The sequence below is a fragment of the Solanum dulcamara genome, chromosome 2, assembly GCF_947179165.1.
Source record: "Solanum dulcamara chromosome 2, daSolDulc1.2, whole genome shotgun sequence".
NCBI classification, from domain to species: Eukaryota; Viridiplantae; Streptophyta; class Magnoliopsida; order Solanales; family Solanaceae; genus Solanum; species Solanum dulcamara.
Genome location: NC_077238.1, coordinates 54,994,963 through 55,018,723, shown reverse-complemented (window position 1 = coordinate 55,018,723; position 23,761 = coordinate 54,994,963). Strand labels below are relative to the sequence as shown.

At 36.5% G+C, this 23,761-nt stretch overlaps 1 pseudogene; it reads left to right on the top strand.

The window, feature by feature from the left end:
* Positions 1 to 12,428: 12,428 nt before the first annotated feature.
* On the top strand, positions 12,429 to 12,548 carry LOC129881223 (5S ribosomal RNA; annotated as a pseudogene).
* The last annotated feature ends 11,213 nt before the right edge of the window (positions 12,549 to 23,761 follow it).

Here is a 23,761-nt window from a genome sequence, read left to right as displayed (position 1 = left end):
ATTAACTATCAATTAGGGAAAAATTTAAAGTGCCCTTCATCAAATAAAATCTGAAAAATGAACCCATAACCCTGCTGGTATTATAGTGTCGTGCTGCGCTAAAGGCCAGACTACTGCAACTAGTTTTGGGCGCTCTGTTGGTGCGTCGTGCCAAGATCGTAAATTGTTGCAGCAGTAGTCTTTGGTAAAATGATCATAACTTTTGATTCCGAATTCAGAATAAGGCAAACTTGGTGGCATTGGAAAGACGACTCAAAGACCTTTAATTTAATAGGTAATAAAATAATAATTCCTTATATAATAGGAGATATAGTCATTTGAAGTTGACCCTATTCTGGACTTATATGAAAACTTAGCCGATGAAAATTCTTTGAACTTGACTTGGCGTTAGAGATACCTTATGACCCTAAAACACATATAATATACTTAAAATACTTAGGAATTGATCCCAACTCATATGTAAAATTAGAATTGGATGAGTTCAAGCCTATACGCCTTTGAAGAATGGTTCGGGTCTTGGCATAGAAATTTTTGAGGTGTTACATTTTTGGCCCCAAGCAAACCACTTGGTCTGACCACTTATTCAATTACTCAGCAGAAGAATTGACTTAATAGACAATTAATTCAAGTGGACATTTAAAAAGATCATCATTAATAAACGAATAATAGATTGAAAAATACTCAAAGTATAATGTCACTCAATATAATAAACTCAATATTGAAATTATGGTTGAAAAACAGACTCTGAAAAAATCTTTCTACTCTGTTCTACTATGTCTATGAAGCCTCTAACTGACTCATAAGAAGGTGCTGAAACAAGTCCACGGCTACCTCAACTGACTATCAAAAGGAAAGGATGACAGAGCCATAAATAAAGTCCTCCGGATGCGAGGAGGCCTCACCAAAAGCTGGACGAGTTTTAGTTTTCAATGATGTGCCTGTTGAGGACCTCTATCACCTATATCTGCATCGTAAAACAATGCAGGCCAAATGGCGTCAGAACATGGAATGTACGAGTATGTAATATAGCTGAAAGAAAACTTAGTCAAGGACACTCAACTCAACTCAACTCATGAGACTTACTCTGAAATGACTCAACTCAATAAAGCATGAAGTACAATAATACAAATGCTTTATATAATATGCAGTAAGAGATGCAACTCAATATATAAAGATATAATATTTTACTCTTAGGGAGTTTCTCTAACCGACAATCATTACTTATGAGCTAGTGATGATATAATGCTTAAAACTGATGTTGTCGCAGCCGTTCAATACCTTGCCAGTGCAAACGACGCTCAAACTCATGGATCCAATATAAAAGTCCTGTTTTGGGACAAGAGAGACTTGGCCTCTATCCTATGCTGGCTATGTAGTTTATGGCCTCACCCCATATCGGTGCTCAATACTACTCCGAAAATACTCTATTATGCTCATATACATTAAGTGAGTAAAATACTCAAAATACCTATTTAATCTCTTTTGAACTTATCTCAAAACTTGACTTACCTCAAAACTCAAAGAATGCATTTAAAATAAAAATATAATGTGACTTCTAAACTCAATTTCAAAATAGACGTTTAATGAAATATTGCTCCACTCATTTATACTCAAAATACTCATACTCAAGATGCTACTCAGAAGATTTCTCAACTGATGCTCAAACTCTTTCTCAATCATAAATGACACTTGTTATTCTTTAACTCAAAATATATGCATAAAATATTTAACGCAAGACATTCACAACTCATTCTTTAAAACTCAGTCAATGCATATTGTACAATGAAATTTCAATTAGGATTCATATGGATACAAACATGAACCCACACTCTCAACAAGACTCAATTCAAGAAACTCATAAAAATATCATAAAACATGTACAATAACACAAGGAATTTTATATACGAACTTAAAAGGAATGATAGATAATTCAAGAACTCGATTCATGAAACTTTGAAACTAATCTCAACTAAGAAAACTGAAGATGTAGGGCATATGGATGAACTCAATCCACATTATGGGTAGCCTTACATACCTGGGATGAAGACAGGACAATCAATCTTGAATCTTTTGAACTCTAGCCTCTTCTCCACTCCTTAGACCTAGCTCTTAAGTTAAATTAGCTAAAAGACTTTGGAATGCGTTTAGGAACTTTATTAAGGTTAAAAACAACCTATTTTGAGCTAAATAAAGGAGGGGTGGAGAAAAGATCGAAATGTCCCTTCTTAAAATAAAAAATGGGTAGAGAATTGGCTTGTGGGGGACCAGGTCCACAACGCGGTCTGGTTCCCTCATAGTGCAATTTTTTTCTAAAATTTTTTCGATCGAATTCTAACCCCATAGAAAATAACTAGGATAGAATTAAGTCCAATCCGCGGAGTCGCGGACCTGTCGTCCACTTTTTTTGTTTTGTCGCTTCACTCTAAAAATTTATCTTTTGATCCAGTTGGCATAAAATTCAAAAAGGACCATTTTCCATACAATATTTCACCTTAATCACTATTCCATCCTCGGATTACCCAAACAAGTTAAGAAAAATGCATTGCGTGAGCGTTCTTTAGTCTAGGGGTATTTTGGTAATTTTTATTGGGTGTAACACTCTCTCCCCCCTTGAAATCATTCATTCTCGAATAAAGAGAAACTAGAGGTAGACTCGAGGCATGAATAACAATCAAGACTCAATCAAGTCAACCAATCAACCAAATTAAGAAAGCTAGACAATCAACTATTTGAACTCAAGAATAGACAAATTGGTTTCAAGTTAAGAGTAGGGATATTACCTTCAATATTCTCATCGTTGGGCACGAATAAGTGCGTGTATTTAGCTTTCATATCATCCTCAGCTTCCCATGTAGATTCCTCAACAAATTGATTCCTCCACAGGACTTTGACTGAGGCAACCTCTTTGGTCCTCAATTTGCGAACCTATCGATCAAGAATTTGAATCGAAGTTTTTTCGTATGACAAGCTATCCTTAACTCCAATACTATCAATGGGGACTACCAATGAAGCATCTCCCAAGAACTTCTTCAACATCAAGACATAAAATACCGAATGAATAACGGCTAACTCAGAAAGTAATTCCAACTCATGAGCAAAACTTCTAATCCTTCTCATAATTTGGTAGGGACCAATGTATCGGGGACTAAGTTTTCCCTTATTCCCAAACCTCATGACACCTTTCATGAGTGACACTTTCAAGTACATCCAATCATTCACTTCAAACTTTAGGTCTCTCCTTTTCACATCGATGTAAGATTTCTAGCAACTTTGAGCAGGCTTCAGCCTCTCTCGAACCACTTTCACCTTCTCCATAGGTTGGTGAACGAAATTTGGCACAATTAACTCACTTTCACCAACTTCAAACCACCTAATTGGTGATCTACATCTCCTCCCATATAATGTTTTATAGGGAGCCCTCTGAATACTTGCATGCAGGTGTGTATATTGGTCAGTTCGATTTTAAGTATTATCAGTTCGATTTATCGATTTTTAATTTTTAAATATGCTAAATCGATAACCAAACCAATAAGATATTTATTATCAACTTTTGATTTATCGATTTTTGATCTTTAATGATTTGGTTTTTGGTTTAACCAATAAGAAATAAAAAAATTCTTTTAAGACAAATATACGATTCCTAGAGCCTCTGTCATAGCAACTTTCAAACTTGCAACTTGCAAAGTCTTGAACACTGAACCTAAAGCGGTAAAGCCTAAAAGGTAAATACTAAATACTAAATAGTATTATATAGTGATTAGATGATTATATATTTATATTAATATTTTTTGTTTGAAATTTGTGTATGAGTAAAAAATTAAAAATTAAATTATTAGTCTTAATGGGTTATCAGTTTACCTAATAACCCAATATTAAAATATTAATACTGAACTAATAACCCAATATTTTTTTTATAAAATTGTTAAATAACCGTTAACCCAATAACCCAATAGCAATTGACCAATAACACTTTTTCGGTTTGGTTTATCGATCGGTTTAGTTTTTGCACACTCCTACTTGAATGATAGATATTGTTGTATGCAAACTCAATAAGAGGTAAGTGGTCTTTCCAATTACCTTTAAAGTCAAGTACACATGCCCTCAACATATCCTCCAATGTTTGAATGACGTGCTTTGCTTGGCCATCTATCTGGGGTGAAAGGCTGTACTAAGATTCACCTTTGAACCCAGTCCTTTCTGAAAGATCTCCAAAATTGAGAGGTGAATTGGGCTCCTCTATCCGAGATAATAGACAAGGGAATTCCATGCAATATGACAATATCCCAGATGTATATCTCGCGTAGTCCTTTGTGGTGTCAGTAGTCTTAACTGCCAAGAAGTGGACTGATTTAGTCATCCTATCCACAATCACCCAAATCAAATCACGCTTCTTACGTGACCTCAGAAAACCTGTAATAAAGTTCATAGTGATCATCTCCCACTTCCACTCTAGAATCTCTATATTCTGAGCTAATCCACAATGGCCTTTGATGCTTAACTTTAACCTATTGACAATTCGAGCACTTAGACAAACTCAATAATATCTCTTTTCATTCTATTCTACCAATAGACTTCTCTCAAGTCATGGTACATCTTTGTAGAACCAGGATGAATAAGGTATCTGGAACTGTGAGCTTTGGTCATGATCCTTTCTCGGACATCATCAATATTCGAGACACACAATCTATCATGGTACCTCAATACATCATCTCCCCCTTTGGAGTAAACCATCACTTTCTGTTTATGGTCAACTTCCTTTAATTGCAGAAGGATAAGATCTTGATCTTGCCTCTCTTTCAGCTTTGCCACAAGGGATGATGCGGACCCATTCTGCATATAACTCCCTTTTCATTATTCTCCTCAAACTGAACTCTTAATCGAGCTAATCTATGCACCTCTTTAGCCAATGCTTTCTTTCCCTCCTCTATATGGGCAGTGCTACCCATAGGCAACCTAGTAAGAGCATTCGCAACAACATTAGCTTTACCTGGGTGATAGAGAATGCTCATGTCATAATCTTTGAGCAACTTTAGCCATCTCCTCTGCCTCAATTGAGATCTCTCTGATTGAAGATATATTACATGTTCTTGTGATCGATGAACACATCAATATGTACTCCATACAAATTGTGGCACCAAATTTTGAGTGCAAAAACCATAGCTGCCAGCTCAAGATCATGAGTTGGGTAATTTCTCTCATGATTCTTAAGCTTTCTAGAAACATAATCTATCACTATACCCTTCTGCATCAAAACCCAAACCAACTCTAGACGCATCACAATAGATTACAAAATCCTTTGTTCCATCCAGGAAAGTCCAAAGAAGAGCGGTGTTCAGTTTGTTCTTTAATTTCTTGAAACTTTTCTCACAAGCATCGAACCACTGGAACTTAGCCTTCTTTTGGGTCAACTTAGTCAAAGGTGATTATATGGATGAGAATCCCTCTACAAACCTTCAGTAATAGCCATACAAACCCAAGAAGTTTCTTATATCCGTTGGGGAGGTAGGTCTGGGCTAATTCTTCACTACCTTAATTTTCTAGGTATCAACCTAAATACCATCTATAGAGATAATGTGGCCTAAGAAAGCCACTGATGCAAGACAAAATTCACATTCGGATAACTTTGCATACAACTCCTTATCTTTTAGAGTCTGGAGGATAACTCTAAGGTGAGAGGCATGCTCTTCCTCATTCTTGGAGTAGACTAGAATATCATCAATAAAGGCAATTACGAACATATGAAGATATGGCTTGAACACCCAATTTATGAGATCCATGAAGGCTGCAGGTGTATTAGTCAACCCAAATGACATGACCAAGAACTCAAAATGGCCATAACAGGTCTAGAAGGCTACTTTTGGAATATGACATTCTCTCACTTTCAGCTATGGTAACCCGATCTTAAGGTCTATGTTTAAAAAAAGGAGGCACTCTGAAGTTGGTCAAACAAATCATCTATCCTGGGGAGAGGATACTTATTCTTTACTATGACCTTATTCAATTGCCTATAGTCAATGCACATTCTAATGGATCCATCTTTCTTTTGCATAAATAGGACATGGCCGCTCCAAGGTAAGATATTGGCTTAATAAATCCCTTATCTAGGAGATCTTTCAGCTTCTCTTTCTATTCTTTCAACTTGGCAAGAGCCATCCTATATGGTGGAATAGAGATAGGCTGCGTATCGGGAAGGACATCATTCCCAAAATCTATCTCTCTATCAAGAGAGACTCCAGACAGATCCTTAGGAAATACTTCAGGAAACTCATTTACAATCAAGACTGACTCAAGAGTGGGGGACTCAACACTATTATCTTTGACTCTAACTTTGTGATAAATACACCCTTTAGAGATCAACTTTCTATCTCTAAGGTAGGAGATAAATTTATCCTTTGGCATGACAAGACTACCTTTCTACTCTAAGACAGGCTCATTTGGGAAACTGAACTTAACCACTCGAGTCCTACAATCAACAAAGGCATAACCAGCATAAAGCCAGTCCATGCCAAGAATCATGTCAAAATCAATCATGCCTAACTCAACTAAGTCAACCATGGTATCCTTGTGATAGATTGACATGATGCAATCTCTATAGATCCTCTTCGCTAAGATAGACTCACCGATAGGAGTGGACACACTGAAAGGCTTGAGTAGACACTCAGGAGTTCTATTAAATTTATTTGCCATAGAAAGGGTCATAAATAACAAGGTATTACTCGGATCAAGTAAAATATAACAATCAAAAGAGAATACTCGGATCATACAGGTGACAACATCGGGTGAGTTCTCTTGGTCCTGACTGTTTTCCATAGCATATAAATGGTTTTCACCTTTGCCTGTACTTGCACTTGTTTCTCTCTTGTTACCTCCGCTTGGTGGTTCTGTAGATGAAGATCGAGCCCTATCATCCAACATCGGGCACTTCCTATAAATATAACCCAATTTACCGCTATTATAGCAGCCCTTGGTGCCCTCTCGATACTCCCCCAAATGGAGTCTACCACACTTACCACAGGGTAGTTTCCCCTTAGGGCATTGTGCTACACTTCATGGGATTGGGAACCTTAAGCCCTGAAATTTTGGTGACTCTAGGATTTTTGATCATACCTATGACTGGGTGCAAGCGCACTGGCTGATGATGGGGTGTAACCAGATGACTTCTTCTGAAAGAAAGATCTGTTACCATTACCTTGCTTTTGCTGACCAGGTTCATATCCTGCAGATTTTGCCTTCTTACTCTACTGTTCTTTTCTATTTCTTTTTTTATTATCCTCAATTTGTTTTACATACACCATGAGCCTGGAGGTGTCCATATCTAAAATCAACATGGCCGCCTGATACTCCTTCTTTACATGCCTGCCCAAACCTGACACAATTTTCCACATCTTGCCTCTCGCATCGGGAATCATCTCCAAATCATACATGCATAATTGTATGAACTTCAGACCATACTCCTTTACGGTTATCTCATCTTGCTTCAGGATTGTGAACTCTTCTTCCTTTGCCTCTGTCATGACCCAACCCCGTAGGCCGCAACTGGGTCCGGACCTGGACCCCCCGTATACCTAACTACCAGCTGTGATCAAATTGCACTGTAAATAAAACAATATTATATAACAAAGCCTCATTGGGCGACAATATTTTCATGAATCTGTAGCCCTTTTCTTTTATATCATAATATGACAGGGCACGCAAGCCGACAAGGCTGCCATAACATAATAACATATATCATATAGACCCAACTGAATCAAACTGACATACACAACCCATATATACATGTCTGCAGACCTCTAAAAATATAAATGACAATATATGGCAGGACAAGACCCCCGCCGTACCCTAGAATAGACAAAACAATGTTATACACCAGTGGACAGTATCAAAAACTAGGCCCTGAAACAATGGAGCCTCTTCCAACTGAGCTGCATGGAATCCTAAGATGATGGACTCCCAAACCTGTATCTGTACCTGTGGGCATGAATGCAGCCCCCCGAGAAAGGGGGTCAGTATGACATATGTACTGAGTATGTAAAATATAACATAATACACTGGAGGTATATTCGAAATAGAGAAGTAGGGGAACAAATTATTAAATCAAAGTCATGTACCAGTACTTTGTGAATCACAAAAGCATACATGCTCAATTTATACAATATAGCCGGTCCTTTCAGGGGTTCGGTGAATCACATCTGTAGGACCATCATAGGCCCGACGCCATCACCACCTTATTACAATACATCATCATATATATACATACGTACCTGGCCCTCTAGTGAGGGGCTCGGTGAACAATATAGTGAATTGTGCATGACAACGTACTCGGCCCGGGACTCGGTGAAAGAAGTGTTACAGTATACATGAGTAGAGTCGTGAGTAACTATATGCAATTTAAACCATTATCAGAGACTCGACCAAATAAGAAAGTTACGCTTTTGTTTGAGGACCCGAGTAACGGTGTATTCATCTCGAGTGTCCTCTAAATACCATTATGGGCTATCTCAAAAGTGATCTCGGGGACCCTAGACATGTATTAACATAGGGCCAAATCATTTATGGAATTAAAAACACTTAATCTCATATAGTCTTTAAGACTTGGAGCCTGTACATTTGGTCCCTCTTTAATATATACAAGTTTCCAGGGAAATAGTTCAACCACTATCAAAGTTCGATGTTCAAAAGTAAATAAGAAATATTTAGGAATGGAGTTACCCTGGAGTTTAGATTACATTTAACTTACAGCTAAACAGAGACATGCCCAGGAGAAGAAAGAGAATAAGCTCTATGTAGTCTGTACTTTCTTTCAGATGGCCTTCATACACATATTTCATATCCGGCCCATTATGGGGCTCGATGAGCCATTATGACATTCAAATTTCACTTTTGTACCAAATACATATCAAGAGAAGGGAAAGATAGTTTCCCATACACTACTCTTTAGCACGTAGAAGCCTAAACAGGCAATACTCAATCCTTGTAGGGGTGTCAACACTTAACTGTAGTTAGGGATTATTGGGCGTACCTGGAGTTCTGGGAATGGAATTATTCCCATATTCCACGTACAATTCACTTAAGGATAAGACTTGCCAAAAGGAAAGAAAGATAACTGTACGTGCTTATACCAAAACATGCCACGAGAAAGCTTTACATACCTTGTCTGAATATTCCTTATCCTGCTTGCCTCGCCATCCTTTGAACCTATTCAATATGAAAGTAGTATGAATATCAACCCCTTTTACTTACCAGCACCCTAGGTTACATCTTAGTATTAATGGAATCTATTTCCTTAGTCGTTTCCCCGACTAGTTCTTTAGTTTGTTAAGGCGTTAACGAACATTGGGCAGCACCTACCCTATAATGTGCCCTATCCGAATTTCCAATTAGGTCCTTAATACCTACAGCCAACCAACAACAACAACCTGCAGCAATGCATACCAACAATATACAATATAAACTCCAAATGACCCATTCAAAAAGATGATATCAAATAGGGCGTCTAGTCTTTATTTTATAACGCCTTTAATTATACGCAATGGGGGGTCATGTGGCTTATAACATCAGTACCCTAACCTACATTAGGACATATTTAGGCCCTGCAACAACAAGCCACACCCCTGCAGCAGCACCTCAAAAGAACAACACTTCATTTCGACAACAATTCAACTATAGCGATTTCAATTTAGTTTATTCCAAACGTTGAACTTTTTACGACTTTTACCCAACTTCCAGAAGCCCCAAAGGTGTGTAATACACCCTATAATAACACCATAAACTTCAAATTATAAGGAAAGGCCTTACCTTACATTAAACTTATCAAACTCGCCAAAACTATCAAAATGCGAAATCTGGACAGCCCACTGTCTTATTTTGTCGCTTAGTTTCAGAGGGTTAATTGAAGGAAACAGGATTTGTGGCCTCAATGAAAGTTATAGACATGTGTATCAAGGTCGCAAAAAATGTTGAATTACCCCTACAAAAAATTTGTACGAAAATATATGCCCAAAATACTCACAGCTATCCGTGTAGGATTTCCAAAACAAAATCTGGGCAGTACCTCCTCTACACTTCATCACCCTTTTTCGAGAAGATAAAAGCAAAAATGGATTTGGAAGTCTAAATTAAAGTTATATACCCATGAAATACCTTTCCAAAACATATTAAATCACTTGAAACGAATCTGTACACAAGAAGTTATACCAATATTACTAACAACAGTCCCTTCCAAAAATGGGTTGGTTAATTAGTTCTTAACATTTTCTCCTTCAACTTTCTCTTATTTCTTTCCAAGTGTAAACTGCAACCATGGTTCCGTAGGCATCCTAAGACACATGTATACACCCCCACATGGTTGAAAAACATTGTAGATAATTAATTCATGGAGGAAAATTGAAGAACTCACCTCAAAGTCTTCAAACCATGGCTGCCTCTTCCTCTCACGTTTTCTCTCTATTTTGGTTGCTGGAGTTTCAGCTTCAAATGGAATAAGAATAACTTAATAGTCATCCAAATCCACATATATACCCCTCTTTAGAAGGTGCCACGTGGCAGCCCCTTAGGGGTGACCTGTTGCAGCCCCCTAGGATGCCACCTAGGTTCATGCGGCCTATCACACGCCACTACGTGGTAGCAGGGTCCACCCCCCCAAGCAGGTAGGTGAGTCACCTGCTTGCTTGTCACCTGCTTGCTTCACTTTCGTAAGTTCGGAAACTAGTTTTTGCTTCCTCTCGTAGGTTCGTAATCTCGTCTTATTTTAAGAGCCTATGTAACCCATGCTACACAAGCTTGGTATGTACTCCTATAGTCTAAGTATGTAAGACTTCCATGTTAGTAGCTTATGTAGGTAAATCGAGTCCTACGACTCATTACTTGGCCTCCAATTCCTTCCGGATTCTTATAATTCCACTTCCAACCTTCTCTACTATGGGGTATCACATCCTCCCCTCCTTGGATTCATTTGATAGCGTCATAGCATATTCGGCTCACATGATAATGTCTAAAGAACTTATGAGACATTCCGAGTTTTAAAAGTGTGGGGTATAACATCCTTCCACCCTTTAGAACATTCGTCCCCGAATGTTAGACAAAGCTTCTCTTAGCACCTTATACAAATCATAGGGAGATTCTTTATTGTTTCCATAATACATACTTCTACCCAGGCACTTAATATATGAGTTTCAGGAGTTGGGGTTACCTGCTGACGTCGGGAATAGGTGAGAATACTTGTGTTTCATGCTCTCCTCAGTTTCCTCGGTCACTCTCTTTCTGGTTTTGGTTTTTCCATCGTGTCTTGACAGAAGGCACATCTTTAGTCTACAACCTTCCAGTTTGCCGATCTAGGATGGCGGTAAGTTTTTCCTCATAGGATTCCATCTCCTGGACCTCATTTATGGAATATACCCTGGGTGGTTCATCAGTATCCTTGCGAAGCATTTCTATCTGAGGGACTGGGCGTATAGTTTTCAAATAAGGTGGTAAGTTCAACTTGCCGGCCACTTTGCCCACCTTACGAGCAATTTGATACCATCTAATATAATTTGGACTAATTTTCCTTTTCTGGGTGACCATGTTATGAGCATCCAATAATCAATTTGAACTCTATATGTTGATGTCGATTATCTGTATATCATTCTTGCCGACTCTGGCTTTTAGTCAATAGCTTGCTTAATCATGTCGGGGCCATTGGAATACTGTAGTAGTAATTGTTATTGTAGGTAACTTGATAAGTGATGGATAATCATTCCGGCTACCTTCGAAGTTAATTTCCCGGCTTGTGACATATCTTCTAGCGTCTAATAGTGCGCTCAGTCTGTTTAGTAGCTCGAGGGAGAAATGCGGTACTAAGACCTGTCTGTGCTCCTCATCTCTTCTTGGACTGATCTCAAGGCATTAATTATAATTGAAGTCCCTTTATCTGGGATATTAGATGAGGAAACCTCATGGAACCTTACTTCTTCCTTGTCATATAACTTTACCTAGTTCTAGCGGCACAGGTGGTCTTGCTTGGAAGCAAATGAGCTGATTCGTTAGCCTACTCACAATAACCCATATAGCACCCTACTCTTAAAGAGTACAAAATAGGTTCATAATGACGTTGATAATTTCCATTAGCCTCGTATAGTCCTTCTCGACTCTTTTCAGAACTTTAACTGACATTCGATCTTTTGGGTCCTGCTATTTCGCCCTCAGAGTTGGCTACCAAGTGGTGTCGAAATTCCCTCGTTCACTAGCCCATATAGTCATTCTATGGTTTTCCTCTTATTAACTGGTACTATATTGAAGAACTGTGGCATTCAAGTGTGTCGTCAGTTAGCAATTAGCTAATCCTTCTTGTTTTGCTTAAGTCCTTGTTAGAATTGCCTTAACGTATCTTATAATACTCTGGGTACATAATCTCATATCGTTTCTCCGTCGCTAGTTCAGATTCTTCCATCTTGCGTGATCATACCAGTACTAACACATTAAGTTCCATCAGAATTTCGAAGTTAAGTGTGCTGGGGCGAGAGTAATATTGGGATGGGTGACCTTTCTGGGAAGTCTTCGTGTCGCGTTTCACTGTAATCCTTTCTACGATGTGCGGGCACTCAATTTAGCCCAAGATTTACCTTAGTGTTGTCTTGCGAGTCTTTATGTTTTGCCTTGTCCCTTCCTCTGTTATCTTACAACCAGTATTGGTGTAGACCTTTAGTTCCACTATCCTCTATTCACTTTGTGTTCTCCCCATTTTCTACCACAGGAGACTTTCTATTCCTTTTCCTTTGGTTATATATCTATCGCAACATTATTTGCGACCAACTCTATAGCTAACATTTTGGCTTTTGGTCTAGCATGTTATCATTATCCTTCGTAGTGTTTCTTAATTCATTCGACATCCTTTCTTGTTTACACCCTTTTGTTTTTATACGCAGTCTCCTTCTAGCGTTATGTTGTTTAGGGTCTCATCACAAACTTCTCAACGCTGCCTTATGTAGCATTCTGGCTTCCGTTCAATTACTGGTGGCTTCCAAACCTTTCTAACTTGGTTTGGCAGGATATCTCATTGAAGTTTAGACGTCCATCTCAAATATATTACCACCTCAATTGCCTCCTTCTACTTTTGCCATTTTCTCATTAACTTCCCCCCTTTAGAGGGTACTCGTACTTTTGTCTATTTGTACTTGTAGTCGTTCCCATCTCAATTAGGCGGTGCTAGTATTCCGACGATAACTGTTCAAGGTTCTTTTGAAATAGTAGCTTTGCCCCAACCTATATCCTTTATTTCTTGGGGTGAATGGAAGTTGTGCCCTTTGTTCCTTAAGTTTTCCATTCTCGTCCCCTAAGGGTTCCACTATTTTTGGGGAGAAGTTGTGTACACGCGTCATTTTTTTTGTATCTTAAGCCCCATGCTCTTACTGTGTTCTCAACATAGGCCTTTAACTTAGTCAACGTGTACTAAGTGCATCTTACTAGTGGTTCCACTTTATCCCTACCTACTCGTATCACACTATTCGATTCATACTTACATATCCCCCTTTTAATTCGTATTCCTGTTCAGTTCCTGACACCTCCTTGAAGTGCTTCTGTATGAAGCTCTTTCCCCAATTAGTCGGTAGAGAACTATAAACTGTTATCGTAAACCATCTTTCAATCATTGTTGAAAGAACCAGAATCTCTTAAACATCACAGTACTTCCCTTTTAATACTTGACCTACCTGGTCCCCTTCTGAATCTATCCTCGAGTTATGAAAAACTCATCTAATTTACAATTAGGAGTTGAGGTCTTGGTACTTTCAAAATGAGTGAAGCTTAATTATTGGGCATTTTACCTTTCCACCGGAGCTTCTCTTTTTTTTTCTACCACATAATTACGGCTGGAGATACTATGGTCTGAACTGTACCACTCAGACATACTTTTATTTTTCCGAGATAAATTTCCCCAAGTAAAGAGGGTATCCCTTATCGTGGACATGAAGAGTATCTCTTACAACTTTAATTTAGCATCCCATAGGTACCCAATATTCATTTCCAAGATATGTTATAACCTATGTTTTATTCCATTCTTCTTGTATTGGGACAATTTCGGAAGAGTTTCCTCTACATTTCTTACTTATCCCAAAACCTGCACGTAGAAAATACCAATAATGCCTCATAGGGCCAATATATATATATATATACATATCATATCACAACCGCACAGGGCTTTCAATGTCATCTCATATCGTAGCCACACAGGGCTTTCGACGTCAACAATATTATAAAAATACTGGACTTACCTCATATGTCCACCTTCAAACTGCATCTGTTGCACTTTCTGTCTACTTTCCTTTCAGGTTTCAACTTTACATTTCTATATTATTTCAATACCTTACCGGACGGATATCTTCTATGCCTTTACTTTACCAACCTGCATGCTTCGTAATGTCCCATATCGTCAATTACTTCCTTTGGTTGATGTCGTCCTTCTGTTAAGATCCAAGGTTAGTATAAGGAATTTTCCTATAACTCGAATCTAAAGCACGATCTCAGATGTAGAAGAAAGGTAACATCCTAAATATCCTGTAGCTTCCTATTTATAGATGTGGCACGCAACACACCGATAAACAAGACTCTACAAGACAGTCTACAGACAATCCGAGGATGAACTGCTCTGATACCACTTCTATCATGACCCAACCTCATAGGCCGCGACTGGGGCCGGACCTGGACCCCCCGTATACCCAACTACCAGCTGTGATCAAATTACACTGTAAATAAAACAATATTATATAACAAAGCCCCATTGGGCGATAATATTTTCATGAATCTGTAGCCCTTTTCTTTTATATCACAACATGATAGGGCACACAAGCCGACAAGGCTGCCATAACATAATAAGATATATCATATAGACCCAGCTGAATCAAACTGACATACACAACCCACATATACATGTTTGCAGACCTCTAAAAATATAAATGACAACATATGGTGGGATAGGGCCCTCTCCGTACCCTATAATAGACAAAATAATGTTATACACCAGTGGACAATATCAAAAACTAGGCCCTGAAACAATGGAGCATCTTCCAGCTGAGCTGCATAGAATCCTAAGATGACGGACTCCCAAACCTGTATCTGTACCTACGTTGCATCCGTCAAAGTACTTTGGAGGAGTCAACAAGTTGAAAGCTCTACATGGGAAGCGGAAGAGGATATGATGAAGCGATACCCTCATCTCTTTCACTCTACTCAAGCCTAAGGTACTAAATTATTCATGCTCCATTGTCCAAAACTTCTATGTTTCAGTTCTTCCTAAGTATTTCTTATGTATGCATGTTCTTGATGGTTTTAAAGCCTTGTTTTATGTTAAGTATGAAAGTCTCATGGTTTATGCATGTGTCATTGCATTCATTATGGGTTGCTATTCCTCATTTCTATGTCCTAGTTACACTAGTTGAATCTCATTCGAGGATGACTATTCCTAAGGGGGGGATATTGTAAGACCTCGTGAGTCAAAAATTCAAAGTGAAGGACAAATCTTCAAGGAAATAGACTGTATCGGCTTCTACAACTTAATCTATGAGTCGTACATACTTCAACGAGTGGTAGGACTGACTCGTAGAAGTGATGTTGAGGTTTGTAAGTTGAATAAGGAAGTGAGTCTACTATCCAAGTTACCACTAATAGAGGGCTTGACGAGTCATAGAAGTGACTCATAGAGAAACTTTAGAGGCCTAGTTTTCTAGGTTTTTTGGACCTTGCAGGACTAATGGGTCTTACGAATCATAGACAAGATGACGACTCACAGAAACGAGTCGTAGAGAAAGATCAGAGACTCAGGGTTTTTAGGGATTTTTCACTCTGCAAGATGATTCGTTCCTATGACTCGTAAGGACCAACTGTAGTGTCTATCCAGCTCAGTTTAAAGAGGGGTATTTTGGTCCTTTCCCATGTTTTATTAGTTAAGTATGGTCATTTTAGGGCTAAATGTACCCTATCTAATGACCCAAATCCTTTCCTAGCCCCTCATTTCTCGCATTAACTCCATTACATAAAACCCTTTCCTCTCAAGATTTCTCTCAAGGCTTCCTCCTTCACCAAGTTGTTTTCTAGGGTTCCTCAAGAGCAAGTTCTTCTTCCAATCTCAAGGTAAAAAATCATCAAGGTATATGGGTCTTATACATGGGTTATTCCACCAATGGAGCCCAAAACCCTTTCAACTCCAATATTTGATTTTAAGTAAGAATTTATTAGGGTTTACTCTACCTTCTATTTAATAGCATGAATCATGATTAAACCATTTATTATTGATCCATTTTGAGGTAATGTGATTTCAAATGCATGGATTGATTGATTACAAGTGCTTTCTCTATTTTTAGTCCTAAAGGCTTTCTTGATATTTCATGGTGGATTATTCAAAGTATGATTTCAAATTGATGAATTACATAGTGTTTATGCATGGTTTCCATTACTCGCATGATGAAAGTTGAATTGACTTGAACCCACCTAGTTTTACTCTATTTTCTTGAAAGCATGATTTTAAAGTTATGGAATCAAACTCAACATTTATAAAAGCTATGATTATGATTATGGGAGTCTTTGAATAAAAGAATGAATGTTGGTGAGAAGTTTCCTAACCTAAGTTAATGGATTCTCTATGCAATAAGGAAAATTCTTACTTGAATCACTCGGGGTTTTAAGGAGCTATTCTACCGAATGATGATTTCATATCTCAAAGAATATGTATGATAATGTTACTATGATATGCTATTCCGTGGGATTTGACTTAGCACTGAATGAGACTTGAGGTGGGGTTCAGTAAGGGAATCCTAGTAGAAACATCTAGTTTCTTGAACTATGTGACAACATAGGAGCCCTTGTAGGCTAGGCTAGTGGATCCACATATGGCCATTTAATGTTAAAGAAATGAATATTGACGGAGTTCTACTTGGCAAGTAGTCTCCCCTTCCAATATAGGTGGTTATGTTGGATTCTATGTTATAGCTCATATGATCTTAATGTTGGTTATTGTCATCTGCCCTCAAATGAATGTTTCAAATGCTATTTACTTGATTTCTCTTGCATGCACTTACTCATGTACTTTAATCCATAATGCCTTAATGTTTTTCATTGTATTTCATGCCTACATACATAGTACATCTAAAGTAATAACGCATGATATTTTACCTATATGATATCACCATGTAGGGACCGACGTTCCTCCTCACTCTCCTCCATGTGGATAGTTGAGATTATTGAAGCTTGCTTTTGGTGAGTTCCCATGTTTTAGGAACAATATTCCTTTATCTTTCTAGCTTATGATATGTTTTGACCTTTAGATATACTTTTTGTGGCATTTTGTTTTATTTTAATTGAGGGTGAGCTAGGGCCTTGTCATAGCCCCCACAAAATCTAAAAGCTAGAGGTATTGCTGGACATATGTACATTGAGGTTTGAATATTATGTTTTTTCTATGATGTTTTCCTTTAGTCCCTCTTTCCCCTTGTTTTTTGCTTGCTCTTTTATTATCATTACCTATAAAAAGCTAAATGAATGCTAAGAGGATTTGGTGAGGTACCTACGGATTCCTCATTTGTCGTGTCACGCCTAGATCCTAGGTTTGGGTCATGATAAATTCATAAATAAAACTTCGAGAGCTACCAACATAATTGTAGAGAACTAACACAAAAGTAACAAAGTACAATAAGGTATCACACTTCCAAATTATGGCTAGCGATAACAAAACACCAAGACTACCAGAAAGAAGTTAATCCAAAAAGAATAAACGAGCAAGTCATAACTTTGCAGTTAGGAAGACTATGGAAAAAGGAAAGAGGCAACCAACTAGGATAACCACAACACTACAAAAGGCCAAACTATACTTCAAACAACTCTGACACCCACCAACCCCAAACCACTAATCCAAAGGGAAGACTCATAACTAAGGCAACCTCCTAAGCCGACTAGGTCCAACAAGACATCAACTTCTAGAACTGATAAAGCTGGTCAAGCCACTATCTAAAAAGGATCATCATCACAACAAAGTCACATGACAAGGAAGATAAAAGGGGAAAACTAACTAGCCCGGTCGCAACTCATAACAACCCACTAAGAACGAAGGCACATGGAGTTTCTCAACCACCACTTCTAATCATAGAAACCTGAACTAGTCAATCAACTACTAAAAAAATCCACTATAGAACTAGAATAAACACAAGTCTAAATAAGACTGACACAATAGTCATGAGATAAATAACAAGTCAAATATGCAGTATGGGTATGAAAACTCCAAAACCACATAATATAAGGAATGAAGGACAAAACAACAAAATTGCAAAAATATAATCAATACTTAGAGCCATAGACTCTGGCCAGGCCTTTAAAAGCATAGAATGGATTCGTCCGACCTTGGCCTGAACAACTGAAGCATCACCAAAAACACTCTGAGCACCACCTTTGTTCGAATGTGACAAAACCCAAGAGATTGACCTAGATGAACAAAATGCCCAGTTGTCCCATACCGAGAACACTCTCTAGAAAGATGACCAAGCTTTGCATAGATATGATAAGGTCAACTCTAGAGTAACACCTCAGTAGTTAGAAAGTCAAAATGGAAAGAAACAACTCAAAAAAACGTTGTTAGTGCACTGGTTCGATGAGCCCTTGTACGATCCATATAAGATTGTATGGGTCATAGGAACCAATCATAAAAAGAAGATTTTAAGGCTTGGGACAAAATTTTGGTCACTGATGCCTTATAAGAGACTATCTATAGACCATATAAGATCCTATGGTCCGTAGAAAGGCCTTGTAGAAGGGGTCCTAGAAGTTGGAAATTTTTAGAGTTTTAGAAGTGCTTCGACAAGTATACCTATGGAACATATAAGGTGCTACAATCCATAGAAGTTCCTATAGATAGATATTGAGAGAGGATATATTTCATAGTTGTAAGACGAGAGGGTATATGTAACACTAATTGCTAAGCTAAAAGTCGAATCATTCTTCATATGCATATAGGGTCGTATCGAATGATTCTTAATTTCCATAGGTATTAAGGTCAATTAGTTAGTGTGGAAATAGATTTAGAGATGAATTAAGGTCACAAGAATCCTCTAGCACAAAGTTGAGCTGAAAGCTTTCTTATCGATTGAGTTTGTATATAAGATTTACTTTGGTCAATTTCAAATGATCATATATCCTATAATATAAAGTGTTAGATATCCCATAACCTATCAAAATAAAGGTGTATGAAGCCTCTTTCCAACTCCACTAAGTTTATCTAAATTGAAGTTTGGAGTAAAATGTTATGCCCATTTCAGTTAAGCCCTGTTAGATAGTCGCACTTTCACGGACACCTATACGACTGGTATAAGTTTTCACGGACCATTACAGCCTTCCATTAAAGGCTTGTTGAGATTTTTTTTGCAAGCCTTCCATGTTTATTTTGGTCCTTTACAAAGATATTTAACCCTATTCTAAGTAATTTTTGGGTATTTTAAAGGAATATATCAGTCAACTAACTAGTTTTCCTCTCATAATTATCAATCTAAATATCTAAGTGTCAAGAAATTCTCTCAAAACTCACATATGAACCCTCTTATCCATCAAGAACCCTTAAACTTTCGAGCCAAAAATATTGAAGAATCAAGAAAAATCTTCCATCCAAGGTTTTCTCAAGTTTTTCAACTCTAAGAACTCTATAAAAATTTCTTTTCTCAAGATCAAGCACCAATATTCCAAGAACAAAGATTTCCTTCAAGAAAGCTAGTGTTATTACTTAGGCTCAAGAAAAATCAAGTCTCCACCAAAGTTTTTAGTCCAATAGCTTCATAGTCAGGTATGTAAGGCTAATCATACTATTGGACTGAAATCGTCCTCACGCCCTACATATATATTCAGTCAGTAAGAGTTTCATCTAGAGTTTTAACCCAAGCTACCTTGAATTTTGAGTTATTTTATTACTCTTTATTATCGTGTTTTGATGCTACTATTTTACTCTTGATTTTTTATGTATTAATTATTCTTTATTGTTTTCATGCCTATTTTTGACATGAACCATATTTAGCAAATAGTTTTTGAAGCTTTTACATTTCTATGCATTATGCATTGTTTTTTGTTAAAGTACAGTTAAAGCATTTTGAGTTATTAGTTAAAGAACAACTTTTGCATTACTATTCATTATACATGACTTTACAGAGTTTTAGGTAATTTAAAGTATTTTTCATTTATTATTGAGAATGAGTTTTAAGGGAACTGAAAATTTCAAATGTATTACTTTTTTTCAAAATGAGCATAACCATATTTAAAGATAATCTTTTGCATTACTATTCATTATACATGACTTTACAGAGTTTTAGGTAATTTAAAGTATTTTTCATTTATTATTGAGAATGAGTTTTAAGGGAACTGAAAATTTCAAATGTATTACTTTTTTTCAAAATGAGCATAACCATATTTAAAGATAACATTATCTGTTTGAGAAAGCATGTCTATTTTAAGAGAGAGTATAACGAGTTTGAGAAAGAGTTGAGTCAGACCAAGTTAAGTTCAATGAGACTTAACAAAAAGTATTTTCAACATTTTACTCACAGTTAATAAATGAGCAGTATTTCATATTTTTGGGAGTAGTATTAAGCGTCGATTTGGATAAGAGTTTAGACAAATCCATCTCCATAAACTACGTAGTCAGCGTAGGATAGGATAGAGCCATTGGTTTGAGCAACTCCTAACTTCAGTCCTTAATAAGGACTTTTATATGGATCCAAGAGTTGAGTTTGCGTCCCTTATCATGGAAAAGTAATGAAAGGCTCTGGCAAGTTGAACAATACACTGTATGATCACGAGACACATAGTGATGGTTGTGGATTAGAAAAACTACCCAAGAAAAGAAAAATAATAGAAAAACTACCCAAGAAAAGAAAAAAATAATTTAAGAATTACATTTATTACCTTACTTCTATTATAAAGCTTTGAGGTTTTCATTACACTTGCATTATTTTATATTTTACTCCAGTTATTTTAATATTTTTTCCGCATGAGTATTCGGTTCAGTTCAGTTTTTTCATTCAGTTTTATTACATAAAGTACATTCCATGTACTGGCATCATTCGACATTGCATTATTTTATGATGCAGATTCATGCACTCATGATAGCAGACATTCAATAAAATCTCTTTCTATCAGTTAAGCCATCAACATTCCATTCATAATTTTGATCACCACTATACAATATATTAGAATGAATCCAGTCTCTTTCCTCTATTAATACATCTTGAGGAGTAGGACGCAAATAATAGTAATTTAACATAGCCGGTTTAGTAGCGTATTTTCTATTTTGACTTAGTTTAGCTTTTTCACTTCGATAACTTTTAGAGCGAAATGATTTGAGTTCAGAAATATCTTCTTCAATGGAAAAGTTATCTATAAATCCAATAGGCTTAGTATTTAAATTTTCTAACTTTTTATTGAGGATATATCCCCAGTAATCTCAAAGTGAAAAGGATCATTTTCATCTCTATAGTAGAAACACTATATATGTACGGTAGATATACTGTTTTAGGGCTCCATATAAGGGACCCATTGGACCCATTTTTATTCTTGTTGTTCCCTTAGTCCTTCTATATAAAGGGTGTTTGTTTTTATTTCTTAGACAGAAGTTTTTAGCTCTCCCTTCTCCCTTCTTTCTCTCTCTAAATATTCTCTAGTAATATATATCTTTGAAGAAATAAAATTTGAAGTTTCATCATAGCCTTCGGTGCAAGGTATCTTTCTGTCTTTACCTATTATTTTTAATTTCTTTTATTTCTCCATAGCCGTGACTATGTACGACTAGAAATCTCATATCTATGCCGGATAGTTAAGATAAATAATATATATATATATATCATGAAGGAGACAAACTCAGTTAAAATATAAGATTTTTTCATAGTTTTATGGCTTGGTTCTGAGATGGTGGTACATTCGATCCCGGCACTACTTTATTAATCAAGCCTAGCAAGCAGTAGTGGTGTAAGTTCCCGTTAAAAGGAGATAAAAATGGGCAGTATTTCCCACTTTTAGAACTGCTAATTGCCAGATTAACAATAGTATGTATCAAAATTTGACAGGCCCCTTACTCAGGTGAAAGAATCCATACAACCATAAGCTAAATAAAATCTTTCATATTTGATTTTAGCCTGATTAACAAGATTGAGGATATAATTTCAAGCAAGATCTGGATGACCGCACGGACTGCCGCCAGCCTTGTAGATCCTGGTTGCGATGGTATCAGAGCCTAGGAAATTTCGTAATACATATGTTATAAATCTAATATATTTGGCATAGATATGAATTCTTTTTAATAAGTCTCTTTTATTTGGAATAGGATACCTAATCCATTTTAAGAATTTATTTAGTGGTTTGTAATTTATTACTAAGCTGGGTACACAACATTTCTTTTTTGCTGCATTATTAACATAAAAGTCAAAACAAGACCATGACGATTTTGATGGCTTTATCAAACCTTTTTGTAAAAGATTATCAATCTCTTTTTTTATAAAATTCCACTAATTCAGTATTTATTTGACAAGGAGGTGACTTAGTGGAAATATTATTTACAGAGAAATCATCTTCATATGGAAGAGTTACAATATGCTTTTTTCCCCCAAAAGCACTGGGATGATCGACACAAATATCAATGGCCAGTTCTTTAGAGATTAATTTAATCTTTTACTATACTTTAACAGACTTTAATGTATCATAAATATTTAAACTGTATATTTTCAACTGTAAAGAGTCTACATGCTTTTGTTTTATATGAATTAAAGCATTTATATCTCTTGTGATTGGTTCAGTTATAAACAAAAAAGATATTTCTTTATTTTTATAATTGACAGTGAATCCTTTTGCATCTATTTTAAAAAAAAGATATATTGTATTAATAAAAGGGGTTCCAAATATAATTGAAGGATGCATTTGATCTTTTACTAATAAAAAGAAAGGAGAAATGCAAACTTTATTCTGGCAAATATAAGTGTTAGATAATTTATACTTTACTAAAGTATGTCCAGATGCAGATTTAACAATATGAGTAGTTTTTTTAAAATATCTTAAAGGAATTAATCCTTCTTGAATACAGCTAACATCTTCTCTAATATCAATCATGGCAGTGTTAGTAATGGTAAATTCATTATTAATTAGAATGGTACATTTAATATACCAACGATGAGCAGTTACAATTTGTAACATCCCTAGAAATGAGTTTTGTTTAGAAGAAGGTTCTTCATTAATATTTTCAACTTGGTTTAAGTCATCAATCTTACCTATCCCTTTATTGATGGGAAGTGATGACTCAAAATCATCTTTATTATCATTAGTTTCTAATTGGAAGATCCTATGATCATGAATCATCTGATTTTGTCTAAGAGATTTTATCTCATTTTTGATTTTTTATACTTCAAATTTTAGATCATCATTGTTAATCTGTTAAAATCTGTTACTAACAGATTTAAAAAGGAGATTTTTGTACTCAATTTGCTGTAGAAGGCCCTTCTCATAAAACGGATAAAAACTCTAAAATGTATAGTGACTCTAGAGAAGATAGACCCTATAGAAAATATCGTCTCTCTCGTAGGAGTAAAGACAAGCGTGAAGCAAAGAAAGATCACCGTAAATCTACTCGATTTACTAAAAATATTCTTTAATAGAAGTCCTTGCTCGTCTTGATACAAACACTGATACTATTATAAGGGATACTTCTTTGGATGATCTAATTACAATCAGGATCTACAAGACTGGCGGTAGTCCGCACAACCATTCATATCTTGGTTGA